This window comes from Lithobates pipiens, unplaced genomic scaffold (assembly GCF_037356315.1).
Source record: "Lithobates pipiens isolate NorthernLeopardFrog02 unplaced genomic scaffold, aLitPip1_a1.2 Scaffold_8, whole genome shotgun sequence".
Classification (NCBI taxonomy): Eukaryota; Metazoa; Chordata; class Amphibia; order Anura; family Ranidae; genus Lithobates; species Lithobates pipiens.
Window position 1 is genome coordinate 219,724,305 of NW_027507903.1, and position 22,896 is coordinate 219,747,200.

Consider the following 22,896-nt stretch of genomic DNA (forward strand, 5'->3'; position numbering starts at 1 on the left):
GGCACACCTGGCACACCCTGTGCTCATGCTGGTATGGCAGGATTTTTCAGAAGAAGGAATGAATAGAAGACAGGGGGAGACGATCTCAGGAACATTGCTCTGACAAGGTGTTTGGTGTGAGGACTCATTATGTGTGACATGGATGAGGCGCATACTATTACTATATATTGTAACCTAGTAGAACGTTCTTGTACGTCCATGGAGTGCAGTGACACCCCTCATACAGGTACATAACGGTCCCCGCACCCCCTCGCCTCAGGCACGAGCCTCCCCCCTGTCGGGCACGAGCCTGGCTGCTTCTGGAACAGGTGGGAGCACGAGCCTAGGCCATCCCGAGCTCGTGCCCGCGGCTTGGAGGGAGCGCGCAGAGGATGCTGCTGGTCTTCGCTGAGGCTGCAGAGGCGGCTGTGTGAGCTCCGGAGGACAGAGCAGCATCATCAGCCCCATCTATCCTAGAAGAGCCCGGGGGGAGCAGGCGGAGAGGAGCCCCTTGGTGGAGGTAAGGAGTGTGCCTTGTGGAGGGGAGAGGAGCTCCTATAGAACCCCCCCCCCCGGGACTCCGCTCTCTGCTCGGCAACAGATGCATTTTGCGGTAATCGCTTTATTCCTGGGCTGGCTCAGCATTGGGGCTTCTGCAGTCACGTCCCAGCCCGATCACTGAACCCCACAACTTTATTTATCTGTCACTGCAGAGACAAGGGTGTGCTATCAGGGGGGTCCCCCATCATCACTGACTGCTCCCCCATATCCTACGTGTCATCAGACGGGGGATGCTGCAGGACAAGGGCCCGTGACAGGTGCAGCACTGCATCCTCCACACCCCAACATCTAACATTTATTACCAATCCATACAGGTCATGGCTGCATTCCTTTTCTTATTTCTAACATTTTCACCCGGTGATCCAGCCAGAAAGTCAGAACAAGCTGTCCTGCAAATGTATCAGTTAGAAGGTTGAGACAAACCATTTACCGCTTACAGGGGTGCTTACACTGATCAGCTTTTATTTATTTATTTATGTATTTATTTATGTAAAACCTTTATCGCCCTGCTCACAAAAATGTTGCTCTGAGTGGCGGCGCACACAGGGGGCGGCTTCGAAGTTGTCCGCCACGTACAGCGCGGCATGGAAAACGACTTCTCTAATAGAAGTCCATGCAAGCCCTTCCGAAGTCGCCCCCCACAAGTAGTACAGGAACCTTTTTCTAAGTCGGGGCGGCTTGAGTCGCTTCTATTAGAACGGTTCCATTTTACTGCATGGAGCGTGACTTGTCAGGCGGACAAGTCACCTGACAGGTGACAGGTCGCCCCTGTGGGAACCGGCACTGACGGCTTATAAAGTTTTAAAAAGCTTCAATTTGTTAATATTTTTAACCCCTTGGCGCCAGCCTTACGCAAATACGTGCCCTCTCTGTGCCTGGGTTTTAGCTCCGAGGAGGCACTTATGTGCATGAATTGTTGCCTATACACTTGTGCCGAGAGCGCGTGCTCCCAGCACAGTGTTGTCGCCGGACTGAAAGCTTTTATGACAATCTGGAGTTTTCGGACCTCGTGATCGATGTGACAGCCAATTACGGCAGTCATGTGACCTTATGGCGTATCCAGCGCTAAGAGGTTAAATCTGCTAGTACATCCAGCACAGCCTTTTTCAACCAGGGTGCCTTGAGGCTTCTTCAGGGGAACCTTGAGGCTTCTTCAGGGGAACCTTGAGGCTTCTTCAGGGGAACCTTGAGGCTTCTTCAGGGGAACCTTGAGGCTTCTTCAGGGATGCATTGCGGCTTCTTCAGGGGTGCCTTGAGGCGTCTTCAGGGGTGCCTTGAGGCTTCTTCAGGGGTGCCTTGAGGCTTCTTCAGGGGTGCCTTGAGGCTTCTTTAGGGGTGCCTTGAGGCTTCTTCAGGGGTGCCTTGAGGCTTCTTTAGGGGTGCCTTGAGGCTTCTTTAGGGGTGCCTTGAGGCTTCTTTAGGGGTGCCTTGAGGCTTCTTCAGGGGTGCCTTGAGGCTTCTTCAGGGGTGCCTTGAGGCTTCTTCAGGGGTGCCTTGAGGCTTCTTCAGGGGTGCCTTGAGGCTTCTTCAGGGGTGCCTTGAGGCTTCTTGAGGGGTGCCTTGAGGCTTCTTGAGGGGTGCCTTGAGGCTTCTTCAGGGACGCCTTGAAGCTTCTTGAGGCTTCTTCAGGGATGCCTTGAGGCTTCTTCAGGGGCCCCTTGAGGCTTCTTCAGTGGTACCTTGGCAAATTGCCGAAAAATTGCCCCAAAATTGTATACAAGCCGGCGTGTGGATGAAGCCTACCTTTTAGTTACACAAAACCACAGGTTCTCATTATGGACCGTTACAAACTTCAAGCTGCCATCCTTCTAACGACCAATGACATCCTCGATTGATATGGAGGATGTTGGTTACCTACATGTCATCCTTGTTTGACCCTCCCTTGCCTCTCTCCATCAGCGTTGGGGTCACATTAGCTGAATGATGGATAAAATTTATGGAGAAGAGAAACATTGGAATACTCGTCAGTATCAGTTTGCAAAAGTGTATTTACTTTAGAAGAATAAATCATCTGTTCCTTCCTTCTCCTTTTTTTTTTCTTTTCTTTTCTTTTTTTTTTTTTTTAAATCAAATAATCTTTATTATTGATTTTTCATACAAAAAAAAACTAAAAAAACAAACAAACATCACAAATAACAAACAACAAATACCCAAAGCAATCCATAAAGCAACTATTGGAATTGGGTTTTACATTTTAGAATGTGGCACCTTAAGACTGTCCATAATTTTCAAGGGTGTCTTGACTAAAAAATAAAGGGATAAGGTTCACTGATCAGACTGACAATGCTCCTGTCCAAAGATGCCCCCTGTGCTCCTTCATCCAGAGGGGCCACGCTAATACAGGAGGTGTGTTAATGGCAAGATCACCAGGTAAAAACAGAGGGGAAAGAGCCTGTAAAAAACAAAAACAAATGCAGCCACCACATCTAATATTTGGTAAGCTGCAATATATAATATTTTTGATTTGGGGTTTAATACAATTTTAAAGCGGACCCTCAGTCATTTTTTTCAACTTTCCATCTATGAAATCTTCTGCCCTTGTTGTTTTAACTCTGTACAGCCCACTTCCTGTCTCTTGTCTGGTAACAAGCCTAGGTGTAGTACATTATACACAGCTCTCTCTCTCTCTCACTCTCATGAGAGTTTGCCAGGAAGGGGGGGGTGAGTCATAAGAGGGCCAATAAGAGCTGCAGAGTTTTGGTGTGTCTGTGTAAATCCAGGAAGTGAACAGGCAGTAGCTTGTAAAATGGTTGCAGCCAGACTCAGTGGAGGGAGATTTCTGCAGCATATTTGGCAAGTACAGCATCTCAGTATATATAAAATAATATGGAAAGTGGTTGGAGGGAAGCTTCAGAATGGCAAAGATGTTTTTTTTTACAAATGATGTGAGCAGACTGCAGTTCCTCTTTAAAGTCATAAGAAATCCTCACTGCTTCCAGATAATGATTCCATTGCTTACTGAGTATGTAGCTTCTTTATCCTTTAATCCCCGTCTATGTTCCAGTATAAGCTGGTGCCATGACTGCTGCCCCAGGTTTCCTGTTTCAGGGTGGCTCCTTTCTCTTGCAGCTTCCTATAGAGCCAACCTTGCAGGTACTAGAGCTGTTTCTCCCTACACTGTGTGTCTCAATAGAAACACACAGCCTCATAGCCTAGAATGGCAAGGCATTCCTCTGCCTTTTCTCCTTTCCCCCTTTTTGCAGCTAAGAAATCGGCACCAGACTGCACTGTCCACGAAGGCAGTACAAACCAATGGCTGAGCTGTGGCTTTACAACCCACCTAAAGCCTACTACACTGCCAGAGGGGACAGTTCAGAGGCTGCAGCTGCGGTGCTTTGCATTGCAGCAAATTCAATGCAACATGTCAAGTTGACAGACCGGTCAGTCTCACCCGTTCAAGTCAATGAGGCTGTGCAGTTGTGGTGCATTAATCCCATTTGAAAACTGCAAATAAATGAATAAAATAAATAAAATTAGACATTGAGGAGGCGAGAAAATCAGCTCCTGAACACCTGAGAGCAGCTGCTTAGCCACACTCTGAAAAGTGATCCACCATGGAGAAAAAGCAAGTGTGAACTCAGCCTAAAAGTAATAGTAAAGTCTTTTTTTTTTTTTCATAAATCAGATACTAATAACAGAACTTGAGGTTTTAATCGATTTCTTCCTCTGAACTTCCTTTTAAAACTGTCTCACACTGTTTTATTTTTGTAACTGGGACCAATAAAGTCCAGTTGGAACTACAACAGTTTACAATTTCTGTTATTAGTATCTAACTTATGAAAAATGAAAAAAAAAAAGAACTACAAATGCTTGCAATTTCTGTTATTAGTATCTAACTCCTGAAAAGAAAAGAAAAAAAAATCAGAAAATAATTGCAATATCTGTTATTAGTATCTAACTTATGAAAAAAACAAAAAACAAAACAGAAAATGCTTGCAATTTCTATTATTAGTATCTAACTTATGAAAAAAAACAAAAAACAAAACAAAAAAAAACAGAAAATGCTTGCAATTTCTGTTATTAGTATCTAACTTGTGGGAAAAAAAACAAAAAACAAAAAAAAAAAAAAGAAAATACTTGCAATTTCTTTTATTAGTATCTAAAACTTATGAAAAATAAAATAAAAAACAGAAAATGCTTGCAATTTCTGTTATTAGTATCTAACTTATGAAAAAAATAGCATAGAACAAACTGAAAATTCTTGCAATTTCTGTTATTAGTATCCAACTTATGAAAACAATAGAATAACAAAACAAACAAAAAAAAAACAGAACATGCTTGCAATATCTGTTATTAGGCCTCATGCACACGAGACACAGATGAAACAAAAGCTGAAACGCGCGTTTAGAAACGCGCGTTTTGCCGCGTTTGCATGTCGCGTTTAGACGCGTTTAGACGCGTTTAGACGCGTTTAGACGCGTTTGCGTTTAGACGCGTTTATAAAGATAACATCATGTAGACCCTCCCCAAGCTCTCAAAGCATTTTTTTTAACTATTTCTGCTATTTTGATCAGAGTGAGCAGCAGCAGCATAGAGAGCAGTTGTACACTTGCATTTGCCGTGTCACTTGCCACGGCACCTGCCACAAGTTGTGGATTGTCCACTTGCCACGTCACTTGCCACAAGTTGGGGATTGTCCACTTGCCACATCACTTGCCACGTCACCTGCCACAAATTGTGGATTGTCCACTTGCCACGTCACTTGCCACATCACCTGCCACATCACTTGCCACGAGATGTGGATTGTCCACTTTCCACGTCATCTGCCATGCCACCTGCCACAAGCTGTGGATTGTCCACTTGCCACATCACCAGCCACATCACCAGCCACATCACCTGCCACAAGTTGTGGATTGTCTACTTGCCGCGTCACTTGCCACATCACCTGCCACGTCACTTGCCACGTCACCTGCCACAAGTTGTGGATTGTTCACTTGCCACGTCACCTGCCACGTCACCTGCCACAAGTTGTGGATTGTCCACTTGCCACGTCACTTGCCACAAGCTGTGGATTGTCCACTTGCCACATCACTTGCCACGTCACCTGCCACATCACTTGCCACGTCACCTGCCACAAGTTTTGGATTGTCCACTTGCCACGTCACTTGCCACATCAGCTGCCACGTCACTTGCCACGAGATGTGGATTGTCCACTTTCCACGTCATCTGCCATGCCACCTGCCACAAGCTGTGGATTGTCCACTTGACACGTCACCAGCCACATCACCTGCCACAAGTTGTGGATTGTCCACTTGCCACGTGACTTGCCACATCACCTGCCACGTCACTTGCCACATCACCTGCCACAAGTTGTGGATTGTCTACTTGCCGCGTCACTTGCCACTTCACCTGCCACGTCACTTGCCACGTCACCTGCCACAAGTTGTGGATTGTTCACTTGCCACGTCACCTGCCACGTCACCTGCCACAAGTTGTGGATTGTCCACTTGCCACGTCACTTGCCACAAGCTGTGGATTGTCCACTTGCCACATCACTTGCCACGTCACCTGCCACGTCACTTGCCACGTCACCTGCCACAAGTTTTGGATTGTCCACTTGCCACGTCAGCTGCCACGTCACTTGCCACATCACCTGCCACGTCACCTGCCACAAGTTGTGGATTGTCCACTTGCCACGTCACTTGCCACATCACCTGCCACGTCACTTGCCACGAGATGTGGATTGTCCACTTGCCATGTCACTTGCCACGTCACCTGCCACGTCACTTGCCACGTCACCTGCCACGTCACTTGCCACAAGATGTGGATTGTCCACTTGTCACATCACCTGCCACATCACTTGCCACATCACCTGCCACAAGTTGTGGATTGTCCACTTGCCACGTCACTTGCCACATCACCTGCCACGTCACTTGCCACAAGATGTGGATTGTCCACTTTCCACGTCACCTGCCATGCCATCTGCCACAAGTTGTGGATTGTCCACTTGCCACGTCACCAGCCACATCACCTGCCACAAGTTGTGGATTGTCCACTTGCCACGTCCCTTGCCACGTCACCTGCCACAAGTGGATTGTCCACTTGCCACATCACTTGCCACATCACCTGCCACAAGTTGTGGATTGTCCACTTGCCACGTCACCTGACACAAGTTGTGGATTGTCCACTCGCCACGTCACTTGCCACATCCCCTGCCACAAGTGGATTGTCCACTTGCCACATCACTTGCCCCATCACCTGCCACAAGTTGTGGATTGTCCACTTGCCACGTCACCTGACACAAGTTGTGGATTGTCCACTCGCCACGTCACTTGCCACATCACCTTCCACAAGTGGATTGTCCACTTGCCACGTCACTTGCCACGTCCCCTGCCACAAGTGGATTGTCCACTTGCCACGTCACTTGCCACGTCACCTGCCACAAGTTATGGATTGTCCACTTGCCACGTCACATGCCAGTCACCTGCCACAAGTTGTTGATTTTCCACTTGCCACGTCACCTGCCAAGTCACTTGCCGCGTCACCTGCCAGGTCACTTGCCACGTCACCTGCCACAAGTTGTCTATTGTCCACTTGCCACGTCACATGCCAGTCACCTGCCACAAGTTGTTGATTTTCCACTTGCCACGTCACCTGCCAAGTCACTTGCCGCGTCACCTGCCAGGTCACTTGCCACGTCACCTGCCACAAGTTGTCTATTGTCCACTTTCCACGTCACTTGCCACTTCACCTGCCACGTCACTTGCCACAAGTTGTGGATTGTCCACTTGCCACATCACTTGCCACCTGCCATGTCACTTGCCACAAGTTGTGGATTGTCCACTTGCCACGTCACTTGCCACAAGTTGTGGATTGTCCACTTGCAATTGCAATTGTTTAAAATATTTTTCTAATGGTTTTTCATCATTTGCAATCATTTTTGAGATTTTTAATGTAAAAAAAAAGGTCACCTTTAAAAACGCATATAAACGCAAACGCGGCTAAACGCGGTAGAGGCGTTTTGCCGCGTTTTACCGCGTTTTGCCGCGTTTTGCGTCTGAAACGCAGAAATTTTTGTTTCTGAACGCATTTTTTTGCTTCTGGAAAAACGAGATTAAACGCAACTGCATATAAACGGAAAAAAACGAGACTGTGTGCATGGACACATAGGATAACATTGAATGAGTTCAGGTGCAGTTGAAAAAACTGTCCAACTGCATCTGAACGCGCGTTTAACTGCGTCTCGTGTGCATGAGGCTTTAGTATCTAACTTATGAAAAAAAACAAAAAAACAAAACAAAAAAAAAAACAGAAAATGCTTGCCATTTCTGTTATTAGTATCTAAATCTTATGAAAACAAACAAACAAACAAAAAAAACAAAGTGAAAATGCTTGCAATTTCTGTTATTAGTATCTAAATCTTATGAAAACAAACAAACAAAAAAAAACAAAAAAACAAAGTGAAAATGCTTGCAATTTCTGTTATTAGTATCAAACTTATGAATAAAATAGAATAAAAAAACAGAAAATGTTTGCAATTTCTGTTATTAGTATCTAACTCATGAAAAAATAAATTATTTAAAAAAAATACTGAAAATGCATGCAATTTTTGTAATTAGTATCTAACTTATGAAAAAAAAGTTAATAAGTTAATAATTATCTCTTTCCTGTGAAGACCAGAAATTCAGGGAAGCAGCCCTGACAAAGCAGGAGCCAGCAGCATTACAAGTTGTATAGTGTACAGGCTTGGGTAAGAATTTGAACAAATTCTTTACTGGGGAATTTTTATTTTATTGTGCTCAGTGTGTTAGACTAAAAAACACAGAGGATATAATAGTGCTTTAAATAACTAGGGCTGTCAGGTCTCTTCATAGACAAGATGCTTTGACTCATGTCAAGTGTCTGTGCAGCAATACAGAGCCGGCAATGTGCTTGATGTATGCGAGGCACAGATGACTGAAGATCAGCATGGAGGAGCAGGAGCTCAGCTAGGACTGGATCTCATATTCTGCTAATTTATGTGTACTACACTGATGAGCCACAAGAACCAACATTGCTTTAAATATCAATTATAATGCTTGTTTGTGATTGCCCTTTATTTTACAGCTTTTCAAAGGTTATGGTTGGAAGGCCTTAGGGCAGTGTTACTGCTTTGAAATGTCTCTGTGTTGTGAAGCAAACATTTCATATTGATGACGACTGAATTAAAGTAGAATGAAAAATGACATATATGATGCAGTCTGTCGGTAGCATCAACAAAGCAGTCTGTTTTCCTGCCCCCTAGTTTTATCACCTGGTGATCTGACCAGTAAGTTTGTTGTTTTTCAGCTTCTTTTAAAGCCCCCCATTCCCACCAGTACAACTTGTCATGCGATTCGATAGTTCCAAGTCGCACCCTATTGTTGGCAATGGAACTGTTCAAATCGGTGTGACTCCGACTTTGGGGTGCCACACCGATAAAAAAAAAAAAACATTCCTGCACTTTTTTTTGCGATTTTCATGCGTGACCTGCATAGACAAATGGAAACAAAGGAAAAAGCTGCGCTAAAGACAAATAAAAAATAAGTCTGTGATAAAGCCCCTGCATGAAGCCACACAGATGACCCCGCAAGTCGCATCTGGAATTGCACTGACCTGCGACTTTGAAATCAAGTGAAGTAGCATGATTTCAAGGTCGCATTCAGTGTGAAAGGGGGCCAAGCTGTCCAGCAAAAGTATCAATCAGATGGTTGTTACTTAATACTAAGCCTTTGTACACACGGTCGGACATTCCGACAACAAAATCAGTCGGATTTTGTCCGAAATTGGTGTTGCATACACACGGTCGGACAAAGTTGTCGGAAAATCCGATCATTCAGAACATGATGATGTTTGTTCCTTACAACGGGACTATGTTCAGGCTAGTAGCCAATAGCTTTGGTCTAGGAATTTGATCTGAGCATGCGTGGCACTTTGTCCAATCGGAATTCTCTACAAACTATCGCACAAAGTCCGATCGAAACCTGTTGTTGGAAATTTTTTATATCCAGCTCTCAAACTTTGTTGGTCGGACATTCCGACGGAAAAAGTCAGATGAAGCCCACACACGGTCGGAATATCCGACAACGCGGTCCGATGGGACATTTTCCGTCAGAATGTTCGACCGTGTGTACAGGGGCTAAGAGGCATGGTTTCAATGGTCCGCTTTTATTCATTTATGTAAAACCTTTATTCCAAAAGGTTAAAGCGATTGTAAACCTTAGAAATGAAATATGAACAAAGTGTTTCCTTCTATAGTGTGGACTTGTCTCAATTAAGGGTGCTAAGCATCATTTCTGTCTGCTGCCCCATTCCTCTGCTATCAGCATGAATCACTTCTGACAAGTTTTCCTGACACTAGGAGAAAAAAGGTGACAGGGGAGTGAGCTCCAGCTGATTGACAGCCTCAGCTCTGTTCCTGTGTGCTGTGTGAAGGGGGGGGGGGGGTGTCCCTTCACTCCAATCAGCTCTCAGAGCTCTCCTCACTGAGCACTGTAGAATGTAATTTCAGCTCCCCAGCCCATTTTTTTATGAAAGCTCAGACAAGCGTTATAGACTTTGGCTGTAGAGAAGAGAAACCGCAGATAGACAGGTACAACTTATGTAGGAGGATTTGTTTAATCTTTGTGTATGAGGTCAGGTACTTCGCTGGGTATATGGAAGGGTTTACAACCACTTAAAGCGGACCTTCAGTCATTTTTTTCATCTTTCCATCTATTAAATCTTCTGCCCTTGTTGTTTTAACTTTTGATAGTAAAACATTTTTTTTCTGCCAGTAAATACCTTTTACAGCCCACTTCCTGTTTCTTGTATGGTAAAAAGCCTAGGCTTAGTACATTATGCACAGCTCTCTCTCACTCTTGTGAGAGTTTGCCAGGAAGGGAGGGGGTGAGTCATAAGAGGGTCAATGAGAGCTGCAGAGCTGGAGATGTGCCTCAGTGTAAATCCAGGAAGTGAACAAGCAGCAGCTTCAGCTGCCCACATTTAAAATTGGTTGCAGCCAGACTCAGTGGAGGGAGATTTCTGCAGCTTATTTGGCAAGTACAGAATCACAGTATATATAAAATAACATGCAAAGTGGTTGGAGGGAAGCTTCAGAATGGCAAAAAAATGTTTTTATTGTTTTTATTACAAATTATGTGAGCAGACTGCAGTTCCTCTTTAAAAAATTTTTTGCTGCAACTATTTAAAAAGTGTTAGCTAGAGTTGGATTTAAATTGCTAGTCATGTATGCAACCTTCATCTAAATCTACTAGTCCATCTAACCAGTGGCGGCCCATCCATAAAGGGGCGCCGCCCCCCTAATCCATCCGTCTGGCCCCTAATCTACATGCAGGGTGCCAGACACATGGATTCCAATGGGGTTTTTATGTTTTTTTTGTTTTTTTAGAAGCATGCGATTAGAGCCAGAGGCTCTAATTGGCTTAAAACGCATGCAGCCGCACACAAAACACTGTGCTTAAAAAAAAAAAAAAAAAAAAAAAACACAGTTCAATTTCCCACATGTAGAAATGCATGGTGCAAAAACACCATGCAATTTCTGTGTCTTTGCCTTTTAAAAAGGTGCAGGACCTTTTCCCCTGCAGGAAACACAGGCACAGCAGCCCATTCAAATAATGGGCTCTCATACCCATGTAGTAGCAGCACACATAGATGTGAACCAGGCTTATGACAGGAGATGTGTCACTAGCAGGATCACCAGGTGAATATGAAAAAAAAAAACAGCATAAAAAAGAAAACGAATTCAGCATCTCAAGGTTGGGAAGCAGCAATATATTCTATTTTTAGGTTTAGCTTGAATCATATAGAATCCTGGATTCCTTGGAGCAGCAATAAATAGTAAATGTGTATTTTTACTAACAGTACAAAGAACAGTGATGTGTAGAATCCCCTAGCTATCAACTAGAGATCAGCTTTATTAATGCCAGGCATTTTTACCATAAAGTGCATGCATAGCTCATTTTAAAAATGTGGACGGAGCAGGGAAGGGTTAAAATATCATATTATTTTTAGCTGTCTTTGTCCTGATAGGGACATTTCCCTTCACTTCCTGTCTTGGAGATGTGCCAGGAAGTGAGAGGAAACCTCCCCAAAGTGAGGGTTGTTCACATCTAAGCCCTTGTACACACGGTCGGAGATTCCGACGGATGGTGTCCAATCGGACCGTTTTGACGGATATTCTGACTGTGTGTGGTCTACATCGGACTGTTTCCGTCGGAATATCCGACGGACCAAGTTTTCCAACTTGTTGGTAAAATTTTCCGACAAAATGCTCCGATCGGACATACTCCGATCATGTGTAGAGAATTTTGATCGGACAAAGTGCCACGCATGCTCAGATCAAATTCCTACATCAAAGCTATTGGCTACTAGCCTGAACGTAGTCCCGTTGTAACGAAATAACGTCATCACGTCAGATTTTCCGAGAACTTTGTCCGACCGTGTGTATGCAACGGTTTTGGGTAAAATCCGACGGATTTGGTTGTCGGAATGTCCGACCGTGTGTACAAGGGCTAAGACAGTTGTCAGTTCAATAGTCATCACCATTGAATGATTCCTCCTTCCCTCCTGCTCTGGTGACAGTATTGGATTTTCCCATACTTTGGGAATGGTCTACAGGACAAACAGAGGGGTGATTCTTCCCAATGGGGACACAGCAAAAAAACTTGACAGAGGGCTTAATATTTTATTTAACATTCCTGATATGTACCTGCTGTACGATGTACTTGTATGAAAAAGTATCCTGTTCTCTTTGTATCGCTTCCTTTGTGTGAAATCCCTGCACTAGTTCCTGTCAGACCCTCTCCTGTCCTATTAAAAACTGACCACACTAAGCAGGAGAGGTCAGTTTTCTAGCTATGCTGGGAACTCAGCCTGCTCTCCTCCAATGATCAGACTTGTCCTGACATCCCCCTCCCCCTGCATTGTTGTTCACTGGGAAGATCAGTGTGCTGCTCCTTCTCCTTCCCTAGCTCTTATGCGCTGAGAACAGAGGGAATGTGATCACATATAAAAAGGAGAAAAGGGGTATTTATAATGTTTTTTTATATCTTAAGGCTGGCCATACATTATACAATCTTCTTGTGCAACTTTCCTTTAGATTTACCAAAACCATATAATAGGAGGTCAAACCTAAACACTTTCAATTTGTATGCAATCAGGCAGGCCCTTCTACTACATAGTTGAAGGTAAATCTAAAGAAAATTGAACAAGAAAATTGTATGGTGTATGGCCAGCTATACACAAATGTTTTGCATTTAATTTCTATTTTACACTGAAAGGGTTGTTTTACAAGGTGATCATTTACAATCACTTTAACCCTTCTGCTTTTCCTTACTCTTTAATGCATTCATAATGCCCCCAAACAACCTACCTGCAGTCAATGGTCACTGTCAGTGGGTCCAAAGATTCCATGGAGCCTCCCAGATCTTCAGGGTTGTAGAGGAGGGTCATGGAGGGATAGGCTGTTATAGGCATCAATCAAATAGTTGGTAGGAGGGAGAAGGGGTGTGGCTTGTCAGGCGCTGTGCGTCAGTCAGCGGTACATGTACTTGTATAATGCATGACCCTAATCCAAGAATAGAAACGTTCTTTTCTTGTAATATTTCCATACACCTATGTACAGCCACACTCTACAGCCATTCATGTCTATGGACGGCTGGACGCAGCACCTGGGAAATACACCAAATATACGCTGGATGGGCTCAGGCACCTCTATGAAAGATCCCATATGCTGTCAATATAAATGTGTTATTTTTGGTTGTAACTAAACAGTGTGCAGTAAATTGTTCTAATGCTATTGTTTTGTGTCCTTTTACTGATACAATCTGCCAGACACTTGTTCTATGTGATACCCGTATGATGGTCTGTTTCATGATTGTAGAAGTGATGGGGATACATAAAGGCAAACTCTGCCTGAATGTGTCTCTAAGTGCAGTGTGATAGACGTCATCTTTGATGCTGATCAGTAGAGATGGACTTGTTTCAGACACACATCATCAGCATAATGGAAGATCCTCTTGTCAGACGGTTCTCTGTTAGCCATGATAAGACTGACAGCACAATGGCCTGCAGTCTATAGCAGAGTGCACCCTTTTTTGTGTGTTCACTTAATGGAGACCACAACTTGGAAGAGCCGACTCATGAGAAAAGTCTTGTCTTATCCAGCTCATCACAAATGGATCTGATGTCTTAGAAATGGGCCGAAGTTAGCCAATACAGCTTTATCATGAAATTCCAGCCTATTCGTTTGCAACACCAAGATAGCTAGTTTGATTTATTATACAGGATTTATACAGTGCCAACAGATTGCACGGTGCTTTAACCACTTGCTTACTGGGCACCTAAACCCCCCTCCTGCCCAGACCAATTTTCAGCTTTTAGCGCTGTCACTCTTTGAATGACAATTTCGCGGTCATACAACACTGTACCCAAATGACATTTTTATCATTTTTTTTCCACAAATAGAGCTTTCTTATGGTGGTATTTGATCACCTCTGGGTTTTTAATTTTTGTTAAAAAAAAACCCCCCACAAAACCGTTTTATATTTTGTTAATATTTTGTTAATAAATTTTGCAAACAGGTAATTTTTCTCCTTCTTTGATGTACGCTGATGAGGCTACAATGATGGACACTGGCAGGCAGCACTAATGGCCACCGAAAGGCTGCATTGATGGGCACTGATAAGGCGACACTGATGGGCACTGATAAGGCAGCACTGTTGGGCACTAATGGGCAGCACTGGAGGGCAATGATAGGTGGCACTGAAGGGCACTAATACGTGGCAATGATGGGTAGCACTGATGGGCAGTGATCGGCACTGGTAGGCGACACTGATAGGCAACACTGCTAGGTGGCACTGATGAGGAACTGATTGGCATCACGGGTGGGCATTGATAGGTGGCACTGATGTACTGGTGGGCACTGATTGGTGGGCACTGTGGGCACATATGAGGCGGCTTCACCTCTCCCTGGTCGGGATCGATGTCCCTTCGACAGGAACCGGTGATCAGCCAAAAAAAAAAAAGATTACTGATCCTCTGTTTACATCATGTGACCAGTTGTCATTGGCTGACAGCTGATTACGTGATTAGGGGTCAGAATCACAGCGTGCACCATGCGCACCCTGCAGGGGGAGCGTAGCCAGCTTGCAAAGGGGAGGACGTCTATTGACGCCCTCCTGGCAAAGCAGATCCACGCTGTAGCCGTCATTCGGCTGTAGCGCGGATCTGAAGTAGTTAAAATATAACTGTAGACAGTACAGTTACAAAACAAGAGGAATAGGAGAGTCCTGCTCCTAAAAGCTCACAATCTAAAAGGGAGAATCCACAGAGATTGCTCTGAACATCTGGCAAGTATACTGCACATGGCAAATAAAGTATAGAGCCTCTCCTGGGACACTTATCTCATTGTTGTTATGTTGCCGAGACAACAGGCTCAGTATAGAATGCCAGGCACAGTGACATATTGATTGGTTTTTATAACCAGATTTATGACCAGTATATTACCCAAAGGTAGCTAGCATGCTGCATTCAAATATTATTTCCATAAGGAAGACTTTATTATTATCATGGATAACTAATCGGAAACAGTAGTATAGGTTTATCTTAACCACTTTCAGACCGGACCATTTTGCTGGTAAATGACCAGAGGTCTTTTTACACTTTGGCACTGCGCTGCTTTAACTGGTAATTGCGCGGTCATGCAATGTTGTACCCAAACAAAATTTGCGTCCTTTTCTTCCCACAAATAGAGCTTTCTTTTGATGGTATTTGATTGCCTCTGCGATTTTTATTTTTTGCGATATAAACGTAAAAAGACCGCAAATTTTGAAAAAAAATGATATTTTCTACTTTTTGTTATTAGAAAAATCCAATAAACTCAATTTTAGTCATAAATTTAGGCCAAAATGTATTCAGCCACATGTCTTTGGTAAAAAAAAAGTCAATAATTGTATATTTATTGGTTTGCGCAAAAGTTGTCACATCTACAAACTAAGGTACGTTTTCTGGAATTTACGCAGCTTTTAGTTTACGACTGCCTATCTCATTTCTTGAGGTGCTAAAATGGCAGGGCAGTACAAAACCCCCCCAAATGACCCCATTTTGGAAAGTAGACCCCCTAAGGAAATTGATAAGAGGCATGTTGAGCCCATTGAATATTTTATTTTTTTGCCTCAAGCGATTGAATAATGACAAAAAAAAAAATTTTTTTTTTTTTTTTACACAAAGTTGTCACTAAATGATATATTGCTCACACATGCTATGGGCGTATGTGAAATGACACCCCAAAATAAATTCTGCTGCTTCTCCTGAGTATGGGGATACCACATATGTGGGACTTTTTGGGAGCCTAGCCGCGTACGGGGCCCCGAAAACCAAGCACCGCCTTCAGGCTTTCTAAGGGCGTAAATTTTTGATTTCACTCCTCACTACCTATTACAGTTTTGAAGGCCATAAAATGCCAAGATGGCACAAAACCCCCACAAATGACCCCATTTTAGAAAGTAGACACCCCAAGCTATTTGCTGAGAGGCATGTTGAGTCCATGGAATATTTTATATTTTGCCACAAGTTGCGGGAAAATTACAAACTTTTTTTTTTTTTTTTTTTTTTTCACAAAGTTGTCACTAAATGATATATTGCTCACGCATGCCATGGGCATATGTGAAATGACACCCCAAAATAAATTCTGCTGCTTCTCCTGAGTATGGGGATACCACATATGTGGGACTTTTTGGGAGCCTAGCCGCGTACGGGGCCCCGAAAACCAAGCACCGCCTTCAGGCTTTCTAAGGGCGTTACAGTTTTGAAGGCCATAAAATGCCAAGATGGCACAAACCCCCCCCAAATGACCCCATTTTGGAAAGTAGACACCCCTAAATTTAGGGGTACACTAGTGAGACTAGGTAATAAATGGCGGGTGCCCTGAAACTATAAAAAAATAACTAACCAACCAGCGTCACCTGTAACAGTTATATGGTGATCACTGGTGAAAGGGTTAACTAGGGGGCAATTAGGGGGCTTTATGCGGTAGTATATGGGGGTCCCTGGCGCTATAAAAAGCTGCAGCGAACCTAAATACCTACCTGCCTAACTAGCGTCACCTGTGACACTAATACAGCGATCAGAAAAACGATCGCTTATTAGGCTGGGTTCACACTGGAGCGATGCGGGAACGCCACGAATGCGCGGCGGGTTCCCGCATCGCATGCCTCCCGGCGGCAGTTCACACTGCCCTATGCGAACTGCTGGGAGTGTCAGTGAAATGTTACTGACACCCCCAGATCAGTTCGCATATCGCAGTGCGATCTGCAAACTCGGATCGCATGGTGTGAACACCCATGCGATCCGATTCTGCTGCGGGCCAAAAAAAGGGTCCCGTGCGAATTTGCGGCGGGTGCGGCGGGTGCGGCGAATGGCTGAACTCGAATCGCACAGAGATCGGATGTGATTTGCACTGCAGTGCGGTGCGAATCACATCCGTTCTCATAAACCGCTGCAATGTGAACCCAGCCTTAGTGACACTGGCGACGGGGGGTGATCACGGGGTTAAACCTTTATTGGGGGGGTTAGGGGGGTACCTTAGAACTAAAGGGGGCTAACCCTAACTGCCCTAACAGTTATTAGTCACAAATGACACCCGCCGGGTGATCAGGGGGTTAAACCTTTATTAGGTAATAAATGGCAGGTGCCCTGAAACTATAAAAAAATAACTAACCAACCAGCGTCACCTGTAACAGTTATATGGTGATCACTGGTGAAAGGGTTAACTAGGGGGCAATCAGGGGGCTTTATGCGGTAGTATATGGGGGTCCCTGGCGCTATAAAAAGCTGCGGCGAACCTAAATACCTACCTGCCTAACTAGCGTCACCTGTGACACTAATACGGCGATCAGAAAAATGATCGCTTATTAGGCTGGGTTCACACTGGAGCGATGCGGAAACGCCGCGAATCCGCGGCGGGTTCCCGCATCGCATGCCTCCCGGCGGCAGTTCACACTGCCCTATGCGAACTGCTGGGAGTGTCAGTGAAATGTTACTGACACCCCCAGATCAGTTCGCATATCGCAGTGCGATCTGCAAACTCGGATCGCATGGTGTGAACACCCATGCGATCCGATTCTGCTGCGGGCCAAAAAAAGGGTCCCGTGCGAATTTGCGGCGGGTGCGGCGGGTGTGGCGGGTGCGGCGAATGGCTGAACTCGAATCGCACAGAGATCGGATGTGATTTGCACTGCAGTGCGGTGCGAATCACATTCGTTCTCATAAACCGCTGCAATGTGAACCCAGCCTTAGTGACACTGGCGACGGGGGGTGATCACGGGGTTAAACCTTTATTGGGGGGGTTAGGGGGGTACATTAGAACTAAAGGGGGCTAACTCTAACTGCCCTAACAGTTATTACAGTCACAAATGACACCAATGCAAAAAAAAAAAAAAAAAAAAAAAAATGACATTGGTGTCACTGTGACTGGGGGGCAGGGGTAATTGGGGGGGTGATCGGGGGGTAAAGGGGGGGTGTGAGTGTGCCTGGCATGTTCTACTGTGTGTGTGAGTGTTGGTGCAACTTACTGATCCGCTCTCCTCCGTGTCGGAACGAAAAATACCGACACGGAGGAGAGAATACATCACTTCCTCTCCTGTGTTTACATTACAGGAGAGGAAGTGATGTCACCGGGGATTTCTATTCGTCGGGAGCGATCGCGAGGGGGTGGCCATGAATGAATGGCCGTCCCCTCGTCCGGGATCGCTCCCGTACGAATACCGACCGCCGCAGGCACCGGGCGGGGGCCCGATCGGGCCCCCGACCCGCGGGAGGCAAGGGACGTACATGTATGTCCTTATGCCTGCCCGTGCCATTGTACCGACGTACATCGGCGTGCGGCGGTCGGCAACTGGTTAAAGTAGCTGTAAAGTCAGAAGGTTTTTTATCTTAATATATTCTATGCATTAAAGTGGTTGTAAACCCTTTACAACCACTTTATACTACAGGCAAGCCTATAATTAGACTTACCTGTAGCTACACTGCATATTTCCTAAACCTGAACGGTTTAGAAGATATCCCCTTGTATTTACATATGCCAACGTCATTGGCACATGCGCACTTAAGCAAACTAAAGCAATGGCACGTACATGCCGTTGCTTCAGTTGTACTGTGCCGTTACCGCTGGCTCATGCGCGCATGAGTGGTAGTGACGTCATCACGGCTCCGGGCCAATCACAGCACCAGATCCATGACACACGGAAGTACTCCCCCAGGGACATGTCTGCCGCCGGAGCAGTGAACCAGGACCGCTGTGGGGGCTTTGATCTCAGGTAAGTAATTCATAATGAGCTAGTATGCTATGCATACTAGCTCATTATGCCTTTGTCTTGCAGGGTTTTTTTTTTTTTTTTTTCATTTTTCAAAATGGGTTTACAACCACTTTAAATTAAAAAGCCTTCTGTGTGCAGCAGCCCCCTAATACTTACCTGAGCCCCATCTCTCCAGCGATGTCCACGAGTTCCTCGGCCATCCGGGACTCTCTTCCATTGTCTCTCGCTGCTGTCAATCAAAGTCAGTTAGGGGATAGAGGGGACGGGCCAAATCAGGGCTCTGTGTCTGACAGAGCTGTGACTCGGCTCGGCTGCCCCCATAGCTAGCTGCTTGCGGTGGTGACATTCTACAGGTGGGAGGGGCCAGGAGAGCCAAAGGGGGACCCGAGAAGAGAAGGATTTGGACTGCTCTGTACAAAACAACTACACAGGGCAGGTAAGTATAACATGTTTGTTATTTTTAGAGAAAAAAAAAAAACAAGACTTTACCATCATTTTGAAGACTGATTCACACAGGTGTCTAAAATGCAGCATTTAGATGTGTACAGAGTAAAGTTTTGTATGCATCTAAACGCAGCACTATAGGAATCAATGGGGCCATACACACTGCTGTCTACAAAGAAAATGTGCATTGTGTTTAGAGGCGTTTTATATGTGTAAATACATATAAACACTACTTGTAAAGTCATTAGAAGAATTGTACATGTCCAAACTCATCTAAATGCACCTAAACGGGTGTAGTTCAGGTGCTAGGTCTGCCAGCAAGAGCCAGGGCTCCATGCAGAAAATATGCAAATGCTTGTGTGAATGAGCCCTTATAATGTGGAATCTAAAGAATACCTCTTCTTTTATATACTGACTATATTCACTATATGTGTCCTAGAGCACTTAGCCAGGCTGTTTGTTTTGCCTACACAATTTTGCCCTAGATTCCATCCCTCCAGTTTTAATAAATCAGCTTATTTTCTGAGCAGCCTGCAGGGGGTTATGTCATAAAGGGCATCGTCATCTAAACTGATGGAAATAAAATACATCTATCTCCTTCACAGCCATCAGCTTTATGCATTTTCTTTTTCAAGCAAGACAATTTGGTTGCAATTGATGACACAGACACTATTCCTTTTTTGTGTTCCATACTTTTTACCCTCTATAACCCTTTGTTACAATGACTTTCTCAATCTTCACTGTGGATTTTCTGATTAATTAAAGTTGAACTTAACGTAGAGCAAAACGTATTTTTTAAAATTTTGGATACAGTGAGTTTTTTTTAGTTTTTTTTGTGTCCCATTGGGAAAGTTTCCCCTCACTTTCAGTCGCATAGGCAACTCAGGAAGTGAGAGGAAATCCCCTGTTGTCACCAGAGTCAGCAGAACTAGTGTTCCCGTTGCAAGATTTCCCCTCTTTCACTCTCACTGATAATGATAAATAGGACAAATAGAGAGGGGGACTTTCCCTAAGACCCCATTCACACCTGAGCGTTTTCTAGCTTGAAGCCTGAAGCTACAAAACGCTGGAGGGGAAAAAATCTATTATTCTCTATGGAGATGGTTCACATCTCCACTCCATGTTGCCTGAAGCCGAATGCCTGAAGCTCAAACAAGTTCCGGACCCTTTTTTGTCGCTCGAATTGAGCAGATTTGGGCGTTTTTCTTCTTTTAACATTGGTGACCTTTTGCCCTGCACAAAATCAAGGCAAATCGTGGTAAAAAATGCAGCGGATCGCGGTAAAAAACGATGCAAAATCGCAGTAAATGTGCATGATTTTCTGCTTGAAAACGCTATGCTCAGGTATGAATGCAGCCTTAGGCTGGGCTCACACTGCTGCGATGTGGAAACGCTGCGAATCCGCGGCGGGTTCCCGCATCGCATACCTCCCGGCGGCAGTTCACACTGCCCTATGCGAACTGCTGGCAGTGTCAGTGAAATGTTAATGACACCCCCAGATCAGTTTGCATATCGCAGTGCGATCTGCAAGCTCGGACAGGAATCGGATCGCATGGTGTGAACACCCATGTGATCTGATTCTGCTGCGGACCAAAAAAAGGGTCTTGTGCGAGTTTGGGCCGGATGCGATGCGAATTCAGCCATACTATCTGTATGGCTGAACTCGCATCGCACAGATATCGGATGTGATTTGCACTGCATTGCGGTGCAAATCACATCCGATCTCGTCACCGCAGCAGTGCGAACCCAGCCTTACAGGGGCAAATACAGAAATCAATACCTGTGCTCTAATCCCTCTGCACTCCATCCACAGCTGAAGTCTTAAAATTATTGTAAAGGCTTGTTTTTTTTCCCTATAAAAATAATAAACATGTTATACGTACCTGCTCTTCTTCAGTTGATTTGCACAGAGCAGCCCAGATCCTCCTCTTCCAGGGTCCCTGTTCTGTGATCCTGGCCCCTCCCTCCTGTTCAGTGTCCGCACAGTAATCAGCTTGCTATGGGGGCACCCGAGCTGAGTCACAGCTCCCTCTCTCTAGTCAATCACGAAGCCCTGACCCGGCCCCCTCTCTCCCTTGACTGGCTAGCTGACTTTAATTGACAGCAGCGGGAGCCAATGGCGCTGCCAATCAGGAAGGAGAATCAGGAAGGAGAATCTCGGATAGCTGAGACACTCATGGAAATCTCTGGACAGAGAGGGACCTCAGGTAAGTGTTAGGGGGGCTGTGGGATGCTGTTACACACAGAAGGCTTTTTATCTTAATGCATAGAATGCATTAAGATAAAAAAGCCTTTTGCCTTAACAACCACTTTAATTCTATGCATGAAGGTAAAAAAATTCTACTCTGTGTAGCAGTTCCCCCATACATACCCAAGCCCGATCTTCCTCCAGCGATGTGTTGGAGAGTCTCCGCTCTCTGGGGACTCTCTACTCATTGACTAAAAGTGATTTTGCTTAGAGCTGCATGATTCTGACCAAAATGAGAATCACTATTTTTTTCACATTATACAAAAAAATTGGGCTAACTTTACTGGTTAGTTTTTTTTTTTTTAATTCATTAAAGTATTTTTTTCCCCAAAAAATTGCATTTGAAAGACTGCTGCGCAAATACAGTGTGACATAAAAATTGCAACAACCACCATTTTATTCTCTAGGGTCTCTACTAAATATATATATATATATATATATATATATATATATGTTTGGGGGTTCTAAGTCATTTTCTAGCAAAAAAATATGATTTTAACTTGAAACCAACAAATCTCAGAAAAAGGTTTAGTGTTTAACCACTTCAGCCCCAGACCATTTGGCTTAACACTTTTTGCAATTGGGCAGTGCGTCGATTTAACTGACAATTGCGCGGTCATGCGACGTGGCTCCCAAACAAAATTGGCATCCTTTTTTCCCCTCAAATAGAGCTTTCTTTTGGTGATATTTAATCACCTCTACGTTTTTTATTTTTTTTGCACTATAAAAAAAAGAGCAACAATTTTTAAAAAAAGCTATTTTTTTTTACTTTTTGTTCTAATAAATATCTCCCCCCAAAAAAATATAAACAAATATATTTTTTTCGTCAGTTTAGGCCGATACATATTGTTCTACATATTTTTGGTAAAAAATCGCAATAAGCCTTTAATTGATTGGTTTGCGCAAAAGTTATAGCATCTAAAAAAATAGGGGATAGTTTTATGGCATTTTTATAAAAAAATTTATCACTAGTAATGGCGTCGATCAGCAATTTTTATCATGACTGCGACATTATGGCGGACACATTGGACACTTTTGACGCCATTTTGGGACCATTGTCATTTATACAGCCATCAGTGCTATACATTGCACTGATTACTGTAAAAATGACACTGGCAGTGAAGGGATTAACCAGTAGGGGGCGCTGAAGGGGTTAAGTGTGTCCTAGGGATGGGCTACAGGTGGGATGGGCTGTGTGTGACACGACACCGATCACTGCTTCCGATTACAGGGAGCTGTGATCAATATCAGTGTCATTAGGCAGTACGGGGAGATGCTTGTTTACATCAGCATTTCCCCGTTCTTCCTCTCCGTGAGACGATCGCGGGACTCCTGGCAGACATAGAGTCCGCGGGGACCCGTGGTCACACTCAGAGCTCACAGCGGGTG

The 22,896-nt window shown here is 44.5% G+C and overlaps 1 protein-coding gene across 22 annotated transcripts in view; it reads left to right on the plus strand.

The window, feature by feature from the left end:
* The first annotated feature begins 333 nt into the window (after positions 1-333).
* Positions 334-22,896, plus strand: part of NRCAM (neuronal cell adhesion molecule) — a 286,030-nt gene continuing 263,467 nt past the window's right edge. For all 22 annotated transcript variants that reach the window (XM_077472151.1, XM_077472158.1, XM_077472165.1 and 19 more), the window contains exon 1: positions 334-499. The gene's annotated coding sequence lies outside the window, so the exon portion shown is untranslated. The remainder of the gene's footprint in view (positions 500-22,896) is intronic.